At 42.3% G+C, this 13324-nt stretch overlaps 1 long non-coding RNA gene across 1 annotated transcript; it reads left to right on the forward strand.

The window, feature by feature from the left end:
* Positions 1-290: 290 nt before the first annotated feature.
* On the forward strand, positions 291-5107 carry LOC139607713 (uncharacterized). Its single transcript, XR_011684880.1, has 3 exons — positions 291-525; positions 3052-3286; positions 4881-5107. It is a non-coding gene; the product is annotated as an uncharacterized lncRNA (long non-coding RNA).
* Positions 5108-13324: the final 8217 nt, after the last annotated feature.

The following is a 13324-nucleotide window of genomic DNA, read 5'->3' on the forward strand; positions in this document are numbered from 1 at the left end:
TTCACAACTTTGCAAAATGATTTTAGGGCTAAATCGTAATTCCAAAGACCGTTTCATCAGCTACTTTTAAAAAGATTAAATTCCCAACACTATAAAGTCCAATTACCCAGTCACACCCTTTTTCACACATTTATTAAACCTTTTGTACTAAACTAATATGTTCACAAACACATTCAGAAAGCTCCTGCCCTCAGTGATAGACAGCCTGAACTCAATTAACATTCAGTCCTCCAGGTGCAATCACTCACCATTCAGCCTCTCAGGATGAACGCGGCCACGTCAGGGTGCGTTCAACACTCTGCACTGTTGGCACTGTTTTCTTTTTCTGCTCGAGTGATTTTCCCTCTCACTGCTGCCAGTGGCCTTTAGTGCATTTATGGCACAGGTTAATGTCATTCCTTTTTCCAGGCAATGAACCAACAGGTGGATCCTTCATGGCCAAACCTTTCCCAAGATTCATTCATTGTGCACCGGTAATGAAATAATACGACACCAACAGAGAGCCTGAGGATCAGACTTTTAAATGTAAGTACTGGGTTTCGCTACAACTGTTAAAACAAGGAGCAGCACTTCGCTACACAACGGTGAGGGCGGACCAAATTAATTTAGAAATGTGTACAATGTGAGCACAATATCAGCCGGGACGACAATGATAATAAAAGTTTACACAACTAGACAACAATTATCACCTTATTGTTTCATGTTCATAAGTCTGAACTCAGCAGAAAGACACTGATGAACAGACAACATGCAGACTTTGCTTTTATTTACTGATATGTGTCTGTGTGGTTGTGACACTGAGTTTATTCCACACATATTTCAATATAATGTAATAATATGAATTCCAGTTCACCACTACTAACTTTCATTTGGTTGGTTTCATTAATCTCACGTCTACAAAATCATGAAATACAACCAACATGAGTTTGTTGCAGTTTGTGTTACGCCTCACTGTGTCGTGTGCGTACAGCTGACAACACAAGTTCACAGCTGCAACAGAGACTGAACAAAATGGATAATGTGCTCAACAAAATGCTGCTGTAAGCACAGTGAAGACAGAGAAGACCTTTTTACACACTAGGATTTGTCACAGCAGGAAAAGCACAGGTGAAACTAATAACATTAATGCTGGCTCCTGGGAGCCCAGACCGATGAAGGAGGAGCCACAAAACCAGGTTCCTGCACCTGACACAGCTGAGCAGGATGCAGCATTAATGTGATCAGTTCCACCTGAGCTTCTCCTGCTGTGACGTGTTAAAACCAGAAACGTCTGCTGGGAGAAAGACTGAGGCCGTGCTCCAGTTCCTCAACACACTAACAATATAACAGCGTATATTAAATAAAACCAGTGTGTTTTCACATTTTGTACTGGAAGGAAACGGTACATGTGCCCAGAGAGAAACCTCGCAGTGTTTTAAGATCCTCCCTGAGATCTGTGGTTTCATTAACATCCCACACGGGAGGAGGCTTGATTCAGACGGGTCGCTGTGCTGCAGGACCGTAAACTGGAGATGAATGTAACCAAAATAAAAGAGAATAGAATAAGTAATAGAATAGAAGCCTTTATTGTCATTGTGCAAAATATACAAGAAATCTTGGAGAGCAACTCCTGATCAGCACAAACAGAAAAAACAAGCTCTTAAAATATGGTAAATTCTTAAATGTGCTTTACTGAGTATTTACAGTGAATATTAAAATACAGTGATCAGTAAAATAGATCAGCAGATGAGGCTGTGAGGGAGTTCTGATGGACCAGGCAGAGAAACTGTTCTTCAGTGTGTTTGTCCGGCTTTGGACCCTCCTGTGCCGCCAACCAGAGGGCAGGAGGTTCAACAGGTGGAAGAGATCCTGGATTATTTTTCTGGCTGAGAGCTGGAGATGTCTTCCCGGGGAGGCACAGGGCAGTTGATTTTTTTTAATTTATTTTTTGGGCTGACTCTCCTCTCTGAGACGCCAGCGGACCGCTCCGTGATGCCGTGAGCCGGCGAGCTCTGGATGGTGCAGCGGTAAAAGGACACCAGCAGCTTCTCCTTCAGACTGTTCTGTGTAGCACTCTCAGAAAGTGAAGTCCCTGCTGGGAGCCTGGATGAAAGCCTCTCATCATTTAACAGCTCGGTTCAGCATCTTGAGTGTGAAGAGCAAAAACACACTCTGCAAAATTATTAATGTTTCAGGGAAGGTGAAGCAAGTCATAAAAACAACTGTGCAATATATTTGACAGGAAGGGTAAAACACACACACACACACACACACACACACACACACACACACACACACACACACACACACACACACAGCTTCTGCCTGGCTGTCGATTCAGGCCCCAGGGGCCCTCAGGAACTCTTTTATTCCCCATGACAAACAGGCACTGAACAGAAAAGGTTTTTTTGTTTGTGTTGTATTTGTTCCCTGAACAGCTGTTGTTCCTCGTCGTGTTATTTGATAAGATTTGCTCTGGTATTTATGATGCGTCTGCTGCGGCCTGCTCATCTGCACTGGATGTTGTATATGTATGTTTTTAATGTTGGCCATTTTTACTGTGCTGTAGGAGAAGCCAAATTTTCCACTGAGGTGGATAATAAAGTTAATTAATCAATCAGAGCTTTGTAAGGAGCATTTAGAAATGTGGACATCATATTCCTACATCGCTCACTGTAGCTAACCACCACCACTACTGTGAATCCACTGAGAGACAAAAGCTTGTTCTCTCTGAAGTGAAAGGAAAAGCTTTTGTGCGCAAATGTTTTATGAGGATAGAAATAAATTTGTTAGAGTTCAAAGACACAGAGTTTTGTGAGTGACATTAATCAGCATAACCTTTGTTTATTTACACTAAAACTCCACAGGGCAGCTTTTTAATTAATTCCTGGCAGAACCGCTGCTGCAGCTTTGTGTGATGACTGACACCGACGCTGGTGTCACTCGCTGCTGGTTGGTGAAACAAAACTAAAGGATCCCTCCCCGAACAGAAATCGGCTGATGGTAGAAGGAATGAAGTGAAACCAGGCAGCTCTGGTTGTCGAGCTCCTCATGTACTGCTTTGTGTTTCAGGAGCATCAACAACTGCGTGACTCAAATCTCACTTGGAATCGATGTGTCATAAGGAACTGGGCCAGAGGTCGAGTATACACCGAAGGAAAAGACTAAATAAGAGCTGAGATTTGCCTCCTGCCTCCTTTTTGCCTCCACCCACGGGCCCTGTCAGTCACAGGAGCTGTTGCCTGCAGCAGCTTCTCCAGGACACATCGACATCATTACGGCTCCTGCATCACCCAGAGCAGAACAGGTGTGTGTGCAGCTGACGCTCCCACACCTTTTCATTAGCAGCTGAAAACAGCTCCTGCCGAGGATCCACGACGGGGGGAGAGCGAGGTGAACTGTAGGTGGTGCGTGGACCAGCTGAGCAGCAGCGCAGCTTCCAGGAAACTCAGACTGTGACAATGGAGAACAGATTGTGCTCTATCTGCTCTGCTGCTGGGACCACATGGTGCAGAGTCCACAAAGTAGAGTCTCACTCAAACACTGGACTTCATATAAAATGCAGATTTAGAAAATTCTGTTCAATTAGCTTCATTCCCTGCTGTTTTACTTTTGCATGTAAAAGCTGAACTCATGAATAAAACCGAACATGTTGCCTGGAGCACAGAATGCCACAAACATTTTATTAATCGTGGTTACAGGAACAACATTAAAGTTCCTCCAGACGTGTTTTAAACTGCAAAAATCCTCTGCTATGATTCATATTCAATATATTATTCAATATTCAGATTCATATTCAGTTTAACATGTTTTCCCTCAAAACAAACAAACAAACAAACAAAACTGGTCTGAAGCTCATCTACTCTGACTTCCTGGTTGAGAAACCTGGAGCAGGCCTTGGCCCCTCCCACCAGCTGCTGGCTCCAGGTGTCCAGGTGAAAGAGCAGAGAGGATGAAGATGTTAGAGGAGGAAACATCAGAGACTCAGCCTCATGTTGGAGCCTCAGTCAGACCCAGACTCAGATGAGGAGTCTGTTGAGACCAGAATCAGAGACTAGCAGACGGATCAGAACCGTTAGCGTAGTTAGCATCTTTTATTTGTTTATGTTGTTTGTTAGCTTGTAACTGGCAGTGACTGACACAGTGTTAGTGGTTGTGCTAATGCTAACTCTGGCTCTCTGTACTGACAAGGTTTCAGGTGTACTTAGCCCCGCCCCCTGTCCCCACAAGTTGACAGGATTGGTTCCTGAGGTTCTATGACGTATGAATCCCTGACTGTGAATCTGTTTTTATGAGACTGTCATTGGTTCAAGGTGGAAACACTCAGTCATGGTGTTCCATCCGTCACATCCACTCAGAGTGGATTTTCATTGGAGGGGGGGGCTTTAACAAAAACAGCTTTTTAATTACAATGACACTGTAAGTTACAGGGTTGGATTTTGGTCATTTGCATTATTACAGAGATGAGTGGGATTTAAAATGAATATGAACTAACATACACTCACTAAGCACTTCATTAGGAACACCTGCTCATTCATGCAATTATCCAATCAGCCAGTCATGTGGCTGCAGGTGCAAAGCATGAACCCGTGCAGATCCAGGTCAGGAGCGTCAGTCAGTGTTCAAACATCAGAATGAGGGAAAAATGTGACCTGATTATTGGTGTCAGACGCTGGTTTGAGTGTTTCTGAAGCTGCCGATCTCCTGGATTTTCGGCTTTGGGCCAATTTATTTCTAATCCATTAGATGGAGGCCAGAAAATTTTCAAAGGCTAATTCAAGAAATTGATAAAAATGCAGCTGGAATTTGCTTTGTTACTGTTCACATGTGTCTCTGTGGGACACAGTCACATATTATACGTTTGACTGATTCACTGTTTATTTTTTGGTCTGTTATTTCAGAGGTCCGTCAAACAAGCAGCACAATCTTTGGAACTTCCTGTCAGACCTTTTCAAAGTGAAAGCTCACAATCACTTTGAATAAAGCATTACTGGAAAAACCTAAACTTTCTTGAACTTTTATTTTGTAGGCAAAACTGCTAAAGAGGAAGTGATTCTGTGGGTAAATGTTGATACCATGATGGAGATCAACTTTAGCATCAGGAACAACGGGTCAGATATTATTAGTTGCTCACCAAGACTATTTACTCAGAATGGAGCTAAAACAAAAACCATCCAGTGAGCAGCAGCAGCTCCGTGGAGGAGAGGTCAGGACAGGTCGGCGCTACGGTCACTCAGATAACCACTCTTTACACCTGTGCTGAGCAGAAAAACTTCAGAGTGAACAACACGTCAACCTGGAGGTGGATGGACTACAACACTGAGACCACGTCAGCTTCCACTTCCTGTCACCAAGACCAGAAACCTGAGGCTGCAGTGGACACAGACTCACCAACACTGGACAGGTGAAGACCTGGTCTGATGGATCTGGATTTCTGCTGAGGGTCAGAGTCTGTATTCTGGACCCAGCTGCATTTTTATCTTGCTGACCATGTTCAGCCTTCATGGCCACATTCACCATCTTCTAATGGCTGCTTCCTGCAGGATAAAGCTCCATGACACAAAGCTAAAGTCGTCTCAAACTGGTCTCGTCAACATGATGATGTGTTCACTGAACCTCGGTAAATCCTGTAAAGAAATCTCTTTACCATGTTGAGACCTGACAACAGCAACAAAACATAAAGTAGGTGGATGTGACATCCTATTTAAAAATATTCTAAAAACGTGACGGACAGAGACAGATGGGATAGAATATGGCCAAGGGGAGAGGAAAAGACAGACGCTGAGCCTTTTGAGTGAAGTGTGTCCTCTCGTGTTTGGAGTCCTGGCCCGCTGCTGTGCCGTGGGCGACAGAGACTGGCAGGTCGCTGGTTTATCACAGTCCCTCAGGAAATTACTTCTCTGTCCGGATGGCTGACTGAAATAAGCAGTGTGCAGGAGGGAAATCATCTCACTGAGCTCCCCTCGGTAATACCAAAGCCTTCCAGTGAGGGATTTACTCTCATTTCTGAGCACTGGGGGCTGCCACCAGCCACACCGAGGAACACCACAGCTTCATGACAGCTAAATTCAGGCCTCTCTCACTCCAACTGCTGATGCAGTAACTATTACAACTTGACAGTTAAAACACCTTTTGTGTCTGTCGCTGCAGCGACTTTGAGTGAAAGTGGGCTCCGATTGGTCGAAAACAGAGGTGAAACCTGCCAAAGCTTGAAGATCGATCTGAGCTCACAGAGAGTGTTAATGAGGCCTGACAGGCCACGTCTGCTGCTGACAGTGAAGGCGTCCTGCGTGGAGGGAATGACAACGAGGCGTTCAGGAGCGGGGTGAACCTGAAGACAGGATCTAATAGATCCTGATACCTTGAAGACATCCTGTTCTCATACTGTATCATACTTGTGGTCATTTGCAAACACACACCAGTAGCACATATTTTATTCAAAATAAAATCCTTGGGTTTCTTTTCATACTTTTTGGTCAGTATCACCGAGCATTGGACACCCTCCCACCCTCACACCCTCTGTGAGAGAAGGAAAATTCTGGTCTGGCAAGGCCACTAATACATTTCCTTTAGTTTGATGCCATTTTAAGTTGGCAGTGCAGCAGATTCAGTCCTTCACTTGAACACAAATGGGACAGGAATGTGAGCGGCTCTGTCTTTGAATTAAAAGTCTTCTGTTCTGAAATTTTAGTCCAAGACTCATTCGGCCCTGATCTGACAGATAACATTTTTGGCCTGAATCCCATTCCAAACCCAAAGTCTGTTTTATTCTCTGACATTTTCTTCCTCCTCCTCTTCATCTCTTCTGTATACACTCAAAGAGCCTGGGCTCAGCCACGTTAGTGGCTCTTTGAAGCCAGGAAAACTAAACTAAAACTTTTCACTTGACGGTGGGATCACTTGGTAAGATTCATCCTCAGGGGACAAATTTCATGTTGATCCACTCAAACAGTGAAAAACTGTAAACTGACTGTAAACACTAAACCTTTTTATATTTTAAGAAGCAGTGAGGAGCCAACATAACAACGACTAAATCAATAAATCAGGTTTTCATTCATGTAAAACCAAAAACTAAAGTTCATAAATGTTTTCGAAATGTTCACCAACTGGCTTAAAAGACCAGACTTTGAGTGTAGACACTGAATGTTAAAGGTCCATCAAGTCTAAAGGTAGATGTCCATGTGTGACATAGTGCTGCTTTACAGGTTCTGTCACATATCTTCTTCGTCTTTATCACTGACAAGTTGGCAGAGTGTGTTTGTGAACATTTGTTTTATAAGAATTGCATCTAGCAGAAACATGTACACAGTCAGCATCCAAACAAATGATGTTTTATCAGATTCAGTTTATTTGTCGTCTGTACCTCATCACATCACCCTCAGATTGTTCCAGAAAACCATGCTCTCCTCTGATGATTTTTACAAGATAAATATATAAATAAGACCTGGGTAGAAATTGAGCTGGAAATCAGAAACGGGAGAAAAATAACAGAGCAACCGTGATCCAGAAGTTGAGATGATGTCACATAAACAGTGAGGCAGTGAAAGGTGACGACGATGCAGTGACCAAAAACCACAGAGGCTTGAGGAGTTGACAGAGTTGGTTCTGTGAGTTGTTAGAAAATGATGGGATGTGTCAGGGGCTTGTAATGAGTGGCCTGAAAATTTAGACACATAAATGTGTTGGACTGCATGCTGGAGTAATGAGGGGCCGCGGGGGAGCCTGAACGAAGCCAGCTGGCCTCTAACTGCAGCCACTTTTATCTGCCAATCAAAAAGCGTGTCAGTGTCCCAGCTGCACACAACATCTGTGCCAATTCTGAGTCGAGTAAAAACCCTCGCCCCTGATGAAAATGAAAACTGTAGAGAATTGCTAACAATAATAATAATAATAATTGCTGCTCTTCAGGTCAGAGGTACTGTCACTGAAAGTTGAATTAATAAAGTTTAGGACATTAGTGGACACAAACTGTCCAAACAGAGATGACAGACACTCACACACACACACTTGTCACCTGATAAAGAGCTAATAGCAGTCCAGTATTCTCATCGGATGGTGAAAAAGCTCCTGATGTCCTTTCTCTTTTTTAGCACGATATCTACAAAGTAAAAACATGTTGGCATTGACAAAATGAAGTTGTGTGTTGTGCAGAGTCATCTGAAATACTAAATTTAATAGTTTTCATTTAATTTAATTCTGTCCCTACACCCACAATTGCTTCACTAGTTGGACTCTGGGGTAGCTTAGCATTTTAACTAGCGTTCCCCAACACTCAACCAATGGCTGCGTCCAAATTTCCTCACCAACATGCTAAAACAGTATGTGAGATTTTTATAGTATGTACGAAATGTTAGATGATCTTTGTTGCCATGGTTACAATAATAACAGTGAACGGTCATGGATAATAGAAACAACATAAGCTGCTACTGTCACATGGGAATCAAACACTGCTCTCCTGGGTCATATTCATCCATCCACCCCAACCTCCTCCTGACGTGGACTTTGTCGCTTCACCTGTGGGCTCGTTTTCTACAGGACAGTCTCATATAGTAACATGTATTTATGTCCATGGTCCCTTACAAATAAATATAAGAAATAAAATAAAAACAAAAAAAAAAAAGTAAAGCCAAGAGTCTCGATTGAGAAGTTTTCACTCACTCTTCTTTCCTTGCAAACTTTTAATAACTGGGAGCCAAAGGCATGCTCTTGGTTCTTCACGACATTAAAATTAACTGAATTTTAGGAGACACATCCCTGAGTGGATGAGATTTTGAAAACAAACCCTTCAGTCTAAACGTTAGTTTTCACCACTCGTGAATGAAAATGAATATTTTAATATTTTTCTAATATCTTTTATGAACATGGCCTTGTGGCGTCTGCTCAGTCTTGTCCTGCACTCTGATGAATTTCATTACTGCTCCCTGTGGTAACACAAAACCCAGAGATGCACATACTTCAAGGTCTGCAGCTCAGATAACTCAGTGGTTGTGGTCAAATTCAAGAAGTGAAATATAGTTATTCAACTCTATAGACAGTTAAAATATTATTGTAGTTAGTTGGACAGACGGAGAGACAGACTGGGGATTACAATAGAATTAAATCTTGAAACCAGAGCCAGATATTAAATAAAGAAAATATAATATATTCATCGGAAACAGCATTAATCAGAAATATGGTGTGTAATTTATGAAAGGTTGTAGTGCAACATGTTAAAAACAAATCCAGTAAAAGCATGATACTAAGATTGTAGTGCAGCGATGTGTTCACCTGTCACAGGTGAGCTGTAGTACAGTGTATTCTTAGCTAAGCAGGAAGAGGTTATTTACTGCAGGATTGTTGTCGCTTTGCATCACATCTGTGCTGTTGTGTTGCCTTTTCTTTCACTTGCAGTGGCTTCCAGTTACAATGGTCCAGTTATTTATACGACCTTAACCAAGAAGGCTGAGTCTGTCCTGGTGGGATGACATGATACATCAAAGTGCACAGCTCCGGTCAAACGGGTGAAGTCTGTGGAACAGAGATTTGATTTTCCTAAAAGACACATTCCTCGATAAAAGGACCAAAACTACTGCTCACAATCAGATAGCACTGCCAGTTTATATGTTTCCTGAATTCCTGAAGCAGATTAGTGAGATTACACCTATTTGATTTTGTTTCTGCGATGCTTCTAGTTGTTACAGTGCTAAACAAACACTGGTTTAAAATAACAATTATAGAACATATGTCCAATTGGGCGTCAGGGTGGGTAACATCACCTGTACTTTGTGTTGACTAGCAAATGTGCTTCTATGTAAATGTTAACATGCTAAGATACTAAACTAGGGTGGTGAACGTCAGCATCGTGGTGTAATACTTTAGCTCAGTACAGCCTCTCAGAGCTCTGGTATGGTTGTCGGCTCATGCTTGTTTTTTAACAAGGTGTTCAATGTGAGTTTTTTCTAGCCCACTTTCTGAGTATCTACAGTACAAATACTGTATCGTATCTTTTACACGTGCATTAGGTATTCCAGCTTTAATCAAGGAGCTAAGGATAGAAGGTGTTGTGTACTACATATTGTAGATTAAAGCCTTTTGAGTCAAACTAAGAACCAACTAAGTTCATAAATGAGGTCTGGAGTTTGTCAAAAGCAGATTGTAACCTGGAAAACACCTGGTTGGTTCGTGGTCAAGCTGAGGCATAAAAATGATGTCATCAGTAAAGAAAACAGACATTGAGAAATTCATTTGGAAAATCAACATTATTTATATGTACAGAGAGTAAATTAAATAGCAGGTTGGTTAATATTGATCCCTGTGGGATACCTTTTTATCAACCATCTGAAGAACTGATTTCAAACCATCAGCAGCAACAGTCTGAACTCTAAAAGAAAGATATGATTTAACTTTGGTAAGCGCCAACTAATTTAGAATCGGGCCAGGTTTCTTCCTGATTGGCTGTCTTTTGGGGTCATGGTCCCTGATTAATCACCTCAATGATTAATGATCTTGCTGTGGGACAATCGGATGGGTTTCTGACAGGTCATAAATGTGGTTGCCTGGAGCTCTTCATCCAGTTTCCCACCATGGCTGCTTTTTTAATATCCATTAAAAACTCTCTTCAGCTTGTTTTAATATTACATGAGAGGTATTCTAATCTATGTTAAGGCTAAAACTGTTGTCTTGTCCGAGGCTGCTGCTGCTGCTGAGGCTGAAAACTGAACTTTGCTGTAGAACAGACAGATCAGGCTCCATGTTTCTTTTGTTTGCTTTCTGTTCATTGTACAGTTACACAGAGTAATACTGCCTTTCTCTGTGGTTGTATTGTTGGAATAAACTAAGTGGAATTATAAATGGACAGAACCAACAGGTGGTTGCATGTTAATGTTCAGTGTGAGCTCCATGTCATGGCCGGTCCATTGATCTTTGAACTGTGAGTAAAGAAGTTTAAGTTTCTGCAGAAAGGCCAATTAAAACGTGTAGTGTGAGTTAACACATCATCCATATTAATGAAAATGCAGCATCTGCCCAGATTAAACACAATCGATAAAACAAAAACTGGAAATTACTGCAGCACCACATACTACAGATCAACAGGTTCAACCTTCAGACCTGTATGGGCCAGTAAAAAAGCAGAATTTTGACTCTGCCTCACTTATACTGAAATGTATGTTTTAATGCAAGAAGCAGCGTTTTCTAGTGTTTTTCTTCTGCTGGTGGGTGGACCTCTCAATTTTTGATTCAGGACAGGTCAGCAGAAGCAGTGTGTGCCATTTCGTGCACAGAATTTAAATGCAGGGAAAACCATGTCTGGGCTTTTGGACCAGACCAACATTCCTGTTTTTATTGTTCTATGTTTCCTCAAGCTTATTAATAGGACAGAGTGAAGGAGGCAGATAAAGAAGGCAGCAGTAGAGAAGAGATTCAGTCCACAGCCTCGACTATGGAGCGCTTTTTCTTGCCTTGTACAACAACATTCTCTGGGGAGCTTTCTCTTGTACAGCTTCCTCACTGGGTGCAAGCTGGCAGGGCCTAATTAAAAGAACACCAGTTGTTTGTAATTTGTGATATGAGGTTTCCAGCTGTGAGGCTAAGAAGTTTCTGTGCCCAGCCAATAAGGAGGATGGCTGAAAGTTGAGTGTTTTATTTTAATGCTTGGATGAAGCCGAGTCTCTGTGAGGAGTTTACTTTAATAACTTCTCTGGTGTTTGTGTGCTTTGCCTCTTTTTTTCACGTTCTTCCGTTTATTTCTCAGTTTCGGTGAGGACTCAAAGCAGGGGCACGAGAACAGGTATCAGAACAATACAGAAGTGGAAGTGAGATCTCTCTTCACGTCTCAGAACAGCGATCTGTCCCACACTGTATCTATGGCCTGTTTGCATTCATCTTGTAATTTACTGCCCTGTTGCCCAGTTCAGCTTTTGTCTCCATGAGCTGGGTTGACCCCGAGCCACTGCATGGATCACCGCTGAAATTTTCATGTATGTGGTCCAGTGGCCAGCTGTGGTTTTCACAACCAGTCCTACAACCTGAGCAACCACACAGGTCTCAACAGTGACGAGGAGAATCGTACACCAACAATAAATCTGAGTTAAACCGACATGAAGGAGAAGCAGTGGTGGCAAATCATGTCGGCGTCATCAGCAGAACAACAGTCAGATGACACCTGTCGACCAACACCAGCACTCGGATGTGTTGGACCCATTTCTCAGCCGCATTTGAAGAAACCTTCAATGTGCGACAGGTGTGACCAGGGCCTGTGTTGGTGAGTTGCTCAGGTTGTAAAAATAAAAGTGGAGTCTTGTGGATTTGTGGACTAACAGCAGAGAGCAGAAAAGATGTCCAGCTGTTTATTAAACTCTTCACTGAGATTCAGTCAGGATTGAACTTTCATTAGATCCGGTGGAACCATCATTTGATGACAAACTTAAAGAGTGAAATCATTTGCAGACAGGGTTTAATGTGCATTGACAAGTTGGTGCTTGGAGTAATGGCAACTTGTTTTATGTCTGCCTACAATATTTTTCTTTCATATCCCTTTAATCCTGTAGATTGAACTTTAACCCCAGGTTGGGAATCTGCAGATGGTGAGGAACTCTACCTGTTGCCTCTAAATTTTAAAAACTATTGAGGATAATTCTCGTCTGTCACCCACTTTACAGTTTGTACCTGACATACCTGAACCCTGGTCTGGATACATGACTTCATGAATCCAGCCCTGGTACTTCTCCTGGCAGAGCGCAGGTGGTGGACAGATGGTGGACTGGTGGAGTTATCTCCAGCATGTTCTTGTTGAATTAGAAGAGACTCGGTGTCATGGATAAGAGTCACGATGAAGACCACAAATTCTCAGATAGTGGTCGGCAACTAGTTTTTATACATGAAGGTACCATGAAATAAACGGCAAAGGTTTGATTTGTTAATAAACTGATTTTCTTTCAGTTGTCAAAGTTTTTATTTATTCAGTTTTAGAGAAAAAAAAGGGGGCTTCAGACTGGGATTCAACAACAAGAAGACAAAGAGATCTAAACCAAACCTTAAACATATCTGCACCTGAAAATTTAATAATTTATGTTATGGGGACTCACTTTTGATTCTCACAGGAAAACAAGTCTCCATAATGTTACTGTGTAAACAGACAGTCCCCACAACACATCCACACACAGACACACACACACAGACACACACACACACACACTCTCTCTCTCTCTCTCTCTCTCTCTCTCTCTCTCTCTCTCTCTCTCTCTCTCTCTCTCTCTCTCTCTCTCTCTCTCTCTCTCTCTCACTCTCTCTCTCTCTCACACTCTCTCACACACACACACACACACACACACACACACACACACACACACACTAGGGATCCTATCTT

Source organism: Trachinotus anak, unplaced genomic scaffold (assembly GCF_046630095.1).
Source record: "Trachinotus anak isolate AG129_WGS33_773 ecotype Australia unplaced genomic scaffold, CSIRO_AGI_Tana_v1 ptg000002l, whole genome shotgun sequence".
Classification (NCBI taxonomy): domain Eukaryota; kingdom Metazoa; phylum Chordata; class Actinopteri; order Carangiformes; family Carangidae; genus Trachinotus; species Trachinotus anak.